The following is a 9929-nucleotide window of genomic DNA, read 5'->3' on the forward strand; positions in this document are numbered from 1 at the left end:
ATCTAGCACTGCAGCCCGCCCCCCGTAGCCATCGCAGTCTCTGTCGCTGTAATATCCCGTATTTTTGAAAATCTAAATATGAATAAATTGTGATTTTATCTTATTAAGTTTAAACTTTATAATTTTAGAAATTATTTTATTTGAAACTACACAGCATCAATGAACTATACCTAGCCCCCAGCTATCCAGTACTGCAGCCCGACCCCCCGCAGCCATGGCTGTCTCTGCCGTCACTGTAGCCACGCAATCCCCGCATCCGTCCTTGCAGCCGCTGCACCTCCCTGCAACCCCCACAGCCACGCAGCGCCAGAGCGGCACAGCCACCGCAGGTCCCACACCCACGTATCCTCCACCGCCATCACAGGAAGATCCGTCGCCGTCGTTGGAAACTGTGTCGCCGTGATTGGAAGCTCTGTCATTGTTAATTTTAGTTTGAGATGGTGATGCGGTATTGGGAGACACTCAAAGTTCAAAGTACATGTAGTGTAAGATCCCAGATTTTGAAAACTAAAATATTTATGATTTATTTTATTTATTCCATAATATATTTTCAGAGATTTTTATATTAATTGAGTACCTTCTTATTAGTGATTTAAAATTTTAGTGATTAAAAAATAATGAGAATTTTATCTGCTTTAATTTGAATAATTAGATTTTAAAATTTTATTTTATGATTTAAAGGAAATTAATTTAATTATTTCTAGTTATTGAATTAAAGTATTTATTTAAAAATAAATTTGTAAATTAATAATTAATATAGTATTTTTATAAATATTAGAATTGAATTAAAATTAATTTTTAATTTACTCTACTACCCCTAAATTTTATTATAATTACCTCAACTGCCTCAATCCTAACCCTAATTTCAAAACAAACACAGAACCCTAATCTCCACCACCATTTACCACCGCCACACCGCTTCCCCTTTCTTCTAACATACCAACACACAGCAACAGAAATCAGAAGCAAGAAAGAAAAGGGAGAGAGAGATCCTAGAGTGAGGCTGCGATGGGAAAGAGAGAAGAGAGGAGGGGGAACTGCTGCCGAACCGCCACTGCGTCTTGATGCTGCCGCCGTCTTCTCGGTGGAGCCGTGCGCGAGAGAGGAAGGCCGAAAGAGAGATAGAGATTCGAGAGAGAAGAGGAAGCAGCGTTGTCACCCAGCCGCCGTGCCTCCTTACTTCCGTTGAGTCACCCATTCCCGTTGCTGTTCCGGTGCCGTGGAGCCATCGCCGCCATCATCACGAGCCGCACATCATCGCCGTTAGATCCACGTCGCGTCGCCGTGGCCGGAGCTTCTGCCGCCGCCAAGGAAGGTCGCGAAGGGAGAGAAGGAACCGCGAGCTAGAGGAGCCGTTGTCGTTGCCGTTGTTGCCGCCGCTGCCACCGTGACCGCGGGTGGAGTCTGCCGTCGAGCTGTGTGCCGCTGATGGTGGTGAACCAAACGTTGCCCTTGATGCTGGAAAAGAACACCGGAGTTGCTATTCTGGTTCCGATTCCTCCATTTTTAAAACTGTAACCCTCTCATCCTTGTTCTGCTTTAAACTTGTTCCTCTGCCATGTTCTTGTTCTAATCATAGTCAGATATATTCTTATTTTAGTTCTGCCACTTTGCTTCTAAATTTCTGTTACAACTAGTATTGGTGTCGATGCTGTTTTGGGACTGTTGTAGCTGTTGCTGGTTCTGTGTGAGGTTACTGATGCGAGATAGGGAGAAAGGAATTTGTCGCAGTTATAGATTTCTTCGAGTTTCGGTTAATTAAGGTAGGGAATTTATTTTAAAATTAACTGTTTGAATTCATGAATGCTAATGAAGTTTAGTGAGTAACTGCAAATAATTTGTGAATGTTTTGTGTGATTAATTGATAGAAATCAACTTGGTTTTGTTGTTATGAGTGATTAATTGGCGGAATTAGCTTTGTTTGAGGTTGTAAAAAAATGTGATTGGTGTGGTATTGAGACTGATTTTGACTTGAGGTTGTGATTTGTGAATAATGATTTAATTGTTTGAAAGTGATTAATTACTCGAATTCCTGGTTACGCTGACTTCTTGATTTAGTTGTGGAATTGAAATTTATTTGGATATTGTTGGAAACTTGTTTGAGAATCATTGGTTACTGGATATACTGGATATGTTAATTTAATTTGACTAGATAATATTGTGTTGAGTGTTGAATTGATTTAGGCTTGTGCTCGGTCTGAAATTATTGTAATGATGGTTTAATTGTGACTATTTTCTGAATATTGAGAATGAGTGCTCTTTGTAAATTTTGGTTATATTATCAATAAATTTGGTCACTAAATTGAATGGGTTGAGAACTTTGCTGTTCTGATTGTTGTTGAGAAGAAGGTTAGTGAATTGTGGAGACTGAGGTTTGATGAACCAAAAACAGATTGAGCCTGGATTTCTAAACTGATTTCTTAAAATTGATTTCTTAACTGAAACAATAATTTTGAGGGTTTATAAATAATTTAAAATTACTAAAATTATATGGCTATAAAATATGTTGATTATTAAGAATTCTGTTGATTTGGTAAAACAATATTTTATTTTAATCGAATTGAAACTGTTAAAACTATTTTTGCTTATTCAATTTTTTATTATCATATGTGTGTATTTTTTGTTAAAACTGTTAATCTTCTTCTCAATTCTCATCCACCACCACTGAAAGTTCAGATTTACACTCACATTTTCCATACCCAGAAAGCATTCGCTGTTTTTTATATAAAAAGTTTACTTTTTTGAGAATTTGGTAGATTTGGATTCTTTGTTTTGTGTGTTATCCATAGTCAAAGATCTGAGCTTTTTGGGTTTGGTCTCTTTGTGTAAAAAGGGTGACTCATGTTAAGGGATTTCAGAGATTTGGGATTTGTGGTTTTGACCTTGTGAATCTGAGTCCGTACAAATAGGTAAGAGTTAGAAAGACTCTGTTCAAATTCTTGTATTACTTAGAATGCTTATGCTTATGTAATAATATCTACTAACACAAGTTAGTTTATGATGTAAGTGTTGAATATTCTGTTTCCTTTTTTTGCCTAATTGTGTTGTTGTAAGGCATTATGATGCTTGCTCACATTGCTTTTTAGTTAAATGGTATCCATCAATTAAGATTCCAGGGTCTAATATATGCATGATGTTACCTATTAATTAACGAAAAAATTGAATTTTGATGCGATTTGTTTAATATTTCTTTCTTATCCAAATTTTGTTTGTTTGTTTTGTTACATATATTGTAGGCATCAAGGCTTTATTAAGAAATAGGTTCTGATATGAAAGTTGAAATGTCTAAGAAAACTCCTATTTTTGTTGTTATTAGTTTAATTAGTTTTAATTTAGGTCTTTTGTGAAATTGTAGCAGTGTAGCACTAATGTTATCCATTCCTTTTTTCTAATCAGTTTTTATGTATAACTGAAATTGCTCTAAGTTATTCTTAGTAATTTATGAGTGTCAAAATAGGTAAAAGTTAATGTTGTATTCTTTTAGAATTAAATTGAATAATTAATATATAGTTCAACACAAAGTTATCATCATCGGATTATTATATTTTATTGAAATTATATTAAACAACAAGAACTGCTATATGGAATTTGGTTGTGTTAGTGTTAACTATTTGAAGTACAACTAAGAAGAGAAGAAAAATTGAAGTCCTCATGCAGACTTTCTTTTTCATTTTTCTGTTGGGATAATTTAATTACTTTCATGCAATTAGATTCTAACTTCTTGTATCTTGATGGAGATAACTATGTATGGAATGCTTTTTTCTTTTATCTTTTTTTTTTCGTTTCTTTTAAGATTAGTATTTTGTTAATTGATTATTTTGCTTTCCTACTCTCGAATGTTCTTTACCTTCTCTTGAAATTTGTTTTGGCTTTGTTGTGTACAAGATAATTTTTTTGTACTGGTAAAGATAACAGGAGTTGACTAGTTGTTGCGGCACCGTTTATAACAACTTCGAATGTTCTTTACTTTTTGATAAGAGACTTTATCCGATATTACATGTAATGGATAAATTACACCTTATTTTGATTAGTGTTGTGATGGATATTTAGTCTTTAATGAAATTTTTATGATACAGATTTATTGAATTTTTCATTCTTAGATTTATTTGTGATTATCATCATTTTGGGATGTGATTATACTTTTAAAAAAATTAAATTTCATAAAACAAATTAGGCTATGGTTACCATTTAAAAATAGGGTGACCATAGATAAACTATGGCCACAGTAAAAACGGTGACCATAGATAAGGCTATGATCACGGTTTTAAGGAAGGGTGACCATAGATAAGCTATGGCCACTGTGAAAACCATGATCATAGATAAGGCTATGGTCACGGTTTTAAGGTGGGGTGACCATAGAGGCTATGGTCACGGCGAAAAACCGTGACCATAGATAAGGCTATGGTCACAGTTTAAGGAGGGGTGACCATAGGGGCAATGGTCATGGTGAAAACCGTGACCATAGCTAAGGCTTTGATCACGGTTTTAGGTGGGGTGACCATAGAGGCTATGGTCACGGTTTTGGCCGTGACCATAGATAAGGCTATGGTCACGATTTTAGAGAGGGGTGATCATAGAGGCTATGGTCACGGTTTTAAGGAGGGGTGACCATAGAGGCTATGGTCACGGTTTTTATGCGTGACCATAGATTAACCTATGGTCACGGTGAAAAAAGTGGCTTAAAGTGTCAGATTTTGAAAATTGAAACTGTGACCATAGAAACCGTGACTATAGATTAAAAAACCGTGAACATAGACCTATGGCCACGAGAGAATAGGCCACGGTAAAAACCGTGACCATAGGTTCAAAACCGTGACCATAGATCTATGGTCATCCTTTTTACTAGCTATGGTCACGATTTTTTATCATGACTATAGGCCTTTTTTTTGTAGTGACTATTGTATGTTGATAACATGATCATTACTGGAGATAATGTTGATAGTATTACTGATCTTAAAGCATCCTTTCACCACACCTTTAAGATGAAAGATATTGAATCTCTCAGTTATTTTCTTGGTCTTGAAGTAATATCCTCTGATGAATGATGATGGTATTTTTCTCTCTCAAACTAAGTATGCTTCCGATATTCTCGCTCAAGTCAGTATTATAGATAGTTGCACTGACTCTACTCCTCTTGAGTCTAACATTCTATTTACTCTTGTGGATGCTATTGTTCTGGATAATCCTACTCTTTATCGAAAGTTAGTTAGAGGTCTACTCTACTTGACTGTCACATGACCACATATTGTCTATCCTGTTCATGTTGTTAGCAAGTTCTTGTCAGCTCCTCGCACTACTCATTATGCGACAGTTCTTCGCATCCTTTGCTACATCAAAGGCATTCTATTTCACGGACTTCATTTTTTTGCACACTCTTCTTTAACCCATTCAAGTGTACTCAAATGCTAACTGGGCTAGTGATCCTACTGATCATTGTTCTACTATAAGTTACTATTTATTTTTTGGTGACTCTCTTATTTCCTGTGAGCTGAGAAGAAAATATTCACTGCTCGATTAAGTATTAAAGCTGAATACCATGCTCTCGCTGACACCATTGTCTCAATTCATTGGCTTCTCGAAGATTTGGCTACCACTCAATCATCCCCGACTAATATTTTTTGTGACATCAACCGAAGTGCTATTTATATTGCCCATAATGATGTTTTTTATGAGTGCACTAAACATATTGAGATTGATTGTCACTTTGTCTGGCAATATTTTCTTATTAGTACTATTCGTTTTGTTGCTATTGGGACTCTAGATCAGACTGCTGATATCTTGATAAATGTCTATTATCATACTCATTTTCAAATTCTAGTGTCCAAATTTAAGATGGTATATCTTTAGCTTCCACTTGAATTTAAAAGAGGATGATAGAATATAATTAGGATCAATTAAATTTTTTTAGCATATTCGTATATTTATTATGAGTCCCGCTAGGGAGCCAATAAAGTATCTATACAATGACTACAATAGGCTGTTTATTAATCCCAATATGAATTAAAAATAAGGAGTAACCCATTTTTACCATAATTAACCTAATTGCCTGTTCAGTTTTATTTTAACCCCTATTTTCAAAATTTTCCCAATTCCTCTATTCTGAACGGAAGCAACGCTACCACCCAAAATTCCCATTATCGAAGCTGAACATCCCGTCCCCAGCAGCCGCCGCATGACCTTTGAACTGCGTCCCTACCGCACAGGACTTCAGGGGCCAACCTCGCTCGCACACATCCTCTGTTGCTAGCAGCTTTTGCTGGGCATTGTGAGGGCTGAGCATCCTCGTCCAAGGTGCCGCCTAATACAAAGGATCTGCTGCGTGCCGCCATCCTCTCTTGGAGCAACCCATGAGCACCGTCGCTGCTGAACACCCGGCCGCTCCCTCTCCGCACGATCTGGAGCCCTAATCTCCGCCGACGCGACCTGCACGACCCAACGTCGTTCATGCTCGCTGTTCTGTGTCAGCCGGCGGTCTGGGACCTCCTCCTGTGTGACCATTTGAGGGTGCAAACCTACAATCATCGATGTTTACCGGTTAGTGACTTGATGTCTTTTTCACATGATTCCTATTTCTACTGTTTCTAGTGCTGGATACTGGTTATATGGCTGAGTTGTTGAATTTCTGACAGTGAAAACCTCACTTGCTGCATGATTATTGTGTCGAAACTTGTTGATTAAAATTGTGATGTGGATGGTTGGTTTTGATTTAATTTTTTCGCGGGAAGAATTGCAAAGACTTAGTTTAAATATGCTCTTTTTTTTTCTCACTGTGTGGACCATTGTTGATATCTAGTTGACACTGTGTAGATGGTTACTTTAGCAGGTTATTAGATGGTTATTTTCTATGTCAAAAAAATAAATAATATAACCATGTGCAATAACAAATTTATAAAGTATGATTTCTGTTAATTTCTTTTTAAATTTATTTGTTAGATTAATATTTTTTAGTCAAATAATTAACGTTGAATAGAAGAATGATTAAATTAGTTGAACAATTATTTTTATTTCAGTAGTTGAATCTGTGGTAAATATTGGGTACCAACAAACAAAGGGTTTTTTGTCCTAATTTGTTGAGAAAGTAATAAAAAGAAAGAAGTGAATTATTGTATAAAGGATTATTTTTTCTTTGTATTTTTTTTAATTTGTTGAATAAAATTCTTCTACACAATAACATAAGAATGTCTTTGTAAGGAGACGTATTGGAACGATTATTTTGTATAGCATGGACTTTTTTCTACTAAATTAACTATTCGACTTATGATGATTTTTATCCATAGAGAATTTTTTTCTTAAGTATGGTCATCACTTCCTACTATTTTTCTTCATCCGCTAAAGTGGACTTAGAATATTACTAATAATCTAATCTATTGATCTCTATTTGTTTTTACTTTGCGGATATCTTGATGTGCACAAGATAAATTAAAGTGTGAATATGTTGGTTAGTTTACTAAACATTTGGATTGTCGATTTTGATGATGGTGAATGTTATTTTGATCCTAGTACACTATCAGCATGTTTGAATGAGTTGCTGTTTGATGGGTGATAAACCACTATTTTACGGTTTATCTTGTATTCAATTGAATGGTTTTATCAAGTTTTACCCATTTATTCATATGATTTGCATGATTTTATAATTCCTTCCTAGTGTTATTCTATGGTTGAAAACTTGCTTCCTAGAGATCTTTAATTTGTATATTTTAATTCTCTTTTATACCATTTGATGCTGTGATCCATGTGTTAAGTGTTTCAGGCTTTATAGGGCAGGAATGGCTTAGAGAATGGAGAGGAAGCTTGCAAAAATAGAAGGAACACAAGAAACCAAGGAGATAACCAGCGAGCACCGACGCACACGCATGGCTCACGCGAGCGCGCGATCTGGAGAAATTTGCAGCGACGCGTGCGCGTGCCTGACGCGTACGCGTGGATTGGAGTTCTGCAAGATGACGCGTGTGCGTGCCTGACGCGTACGCGTGGCAAGGAAATTCGCCAAATGACGCGCACGCGTGACTGACGCGTACGCATGACATGCGCGATCTGCAGAAATAACAGAAAACGCTGGGGGCAATTTCGGGCCGAGTTTTGACCCAGTTTCCCGCCCAGAAACACAGATTAGAGCCAGAGAACATGCAGAGACTCAACAGATATTCACATTAGCATAGTTTTAGGTTTTTAGATCTGAATCTAGAGAGAAAATTACTCTTCCTCTAGGTTTTTATTTACATTCATAGTTTATTGCTTTTGCTTTGGATATTGAAGAGTCATTACCTCCGTTGAAGATACTATTCTAGTTTGTTTCCTTACTCTTTTATTTATTCCATATTCTTAATTCTTGTTTAGAGTTACAATTGGATTATTTTCATGGATTGTTAATGCAAATAATTACTTTTATTTTTAATTAATTTTGAACTCCTATCTTATTTACATTATTATGTCTCTTTTCTATTCCAAACTCCCAATAACGAAGATGGTATCCATGTCAATAGAGTAGATTCCCTACTTGACATGGGGCGGTGATTAAGAAGAGACACTTGAGTTGGAATGCTCAAGTGATTAGTTAATTTGGAAGTTGTTGGCTAATTCTGTATTTACTAACGCTAGACCTTCCTAAGGGAGAGGACTAGGATTTACGAATAAGAGTTAGCTCAATCACTTGACTTTCCTTTATTTAGTAAGGGTTAACTAAGTGAAAACAACAACCTCTTTATACTCACTTGAGAAAATTCCAACAAGGATAGAACTTCTGATTAATCATTCCCCCAGTCAAGGCTTTTTAATTAGAATATATATTTCTCTTTTAAATTACAATTATTTATTTTCTGTCATTCAACTCTCAAAATTCTCAGAAAACTCCTGATTAATAACTTAGCACCTTTTCTAGCAACTCGTTGGGAGACGACCTGGAACTCATACTCCCAGTATTTTTATTCTAAATTTTTGTGACAATCTTTCTAAATTGATGAGGCAGATTTTTGCTGGTTAAGAGCTATACTCGCAACGCTGTTCTTATATTATAATATCTTAATTGGTCTAATTTCTGCCACGCATCAATTTTTGGCGCCGTTGCTGGGGAGTTGCAATAGTGTGCTAAATTATTAATTAGTGTACATACTTTTATTTTTATTTATATATTTTATTTTATTTTATTACCATGAGCTGTATTTTTTTTCATTGAATGACGCGTTCGTTGCCTGATCTGAGCTTAGCCGCATTTGATCCTGAAATTGAAAGAACTATTTCACGTATTAGGCGAGCTCGGCGTCGGTTAGCCTCTGAGGGTGGTGAAGTGATTATTATCGATTCACCAGTCTCATCTGAGGGCGAATCTGAACCGCCATCTGAGAGAGAAACAAGCTCCTTTACTACTGATTCAGTTGATTCACGTGCAGATAGAATGACAGCACTTAGGAGGATTACTCTCCAGGAAGCTGGAGCTCCAGATTTTACACTGCAGTCGTATCAAGTGCATCATCTAACTCTGGCTGCAGATTTTGAACTGAAGACTGCACTAATCAACTTGATACCCAAGTTTCATGGCTTACCTGCTCAGGAGCCCATCAAGCACCTCAGGAATTTCCAGACAGCCTGTTCTACTGTTAGGCGTCATGATGCAAATGAAACTTCTATTCTGTTAACCGCCTTTCCGTTTTCTCTTGAGGAAAAAGCAAGGGAGTGGTACTACTCCCAACCTGAAGCAACTGTTACCAACTAGGATACGCTCAGGAGAGAATTCTTGAAAAAATACTTTCCAGCTGAAGTCACAGATAGATTGAGGAAAGAGATCTCCTGCATTGTTCAAGGAGAATCAGAGACTCTTTATGAGTACTGGGAGCGCTTTAAGAACCTTCTGGACGCATGCCCCCATCACATGATTGACAGGCTGGTGTTGATTAGCTACTTCACTCAAGGCATGAACCCTCGGGATAAAACTA

General features: G+C 36.6%; 1 long non-coding RNA gene across 1 annotated transcript; it reads left to right on the forward strand.

The window, feature by feature from the left end:
* LOC110269506 lies at nt 904-8125 on the forward strand. Its single transcript, XR_002358322.1, has 3 exons — nt 904-1278; nt 6821-6823; nt 8114-8125. It is a non-coding gene; the product is annotated as an uncharacterized LOC110269506 (long non-coding RNA).

This window comes from Arachis ipaensis, chromosome B01 (assembly GCF_000816755.2).
Source record: "Arachis ipaensis cultivar K30076 chromosome B01, Araip1.1, whole genome shotgun sequence".
Classification (NCBI taxonomy): Eukaryota; Viridiplantae; Streptophyta; class Magnoliopsida; order Fabales; family Fabaceae; genus Arachis; species Arachis ipaensis.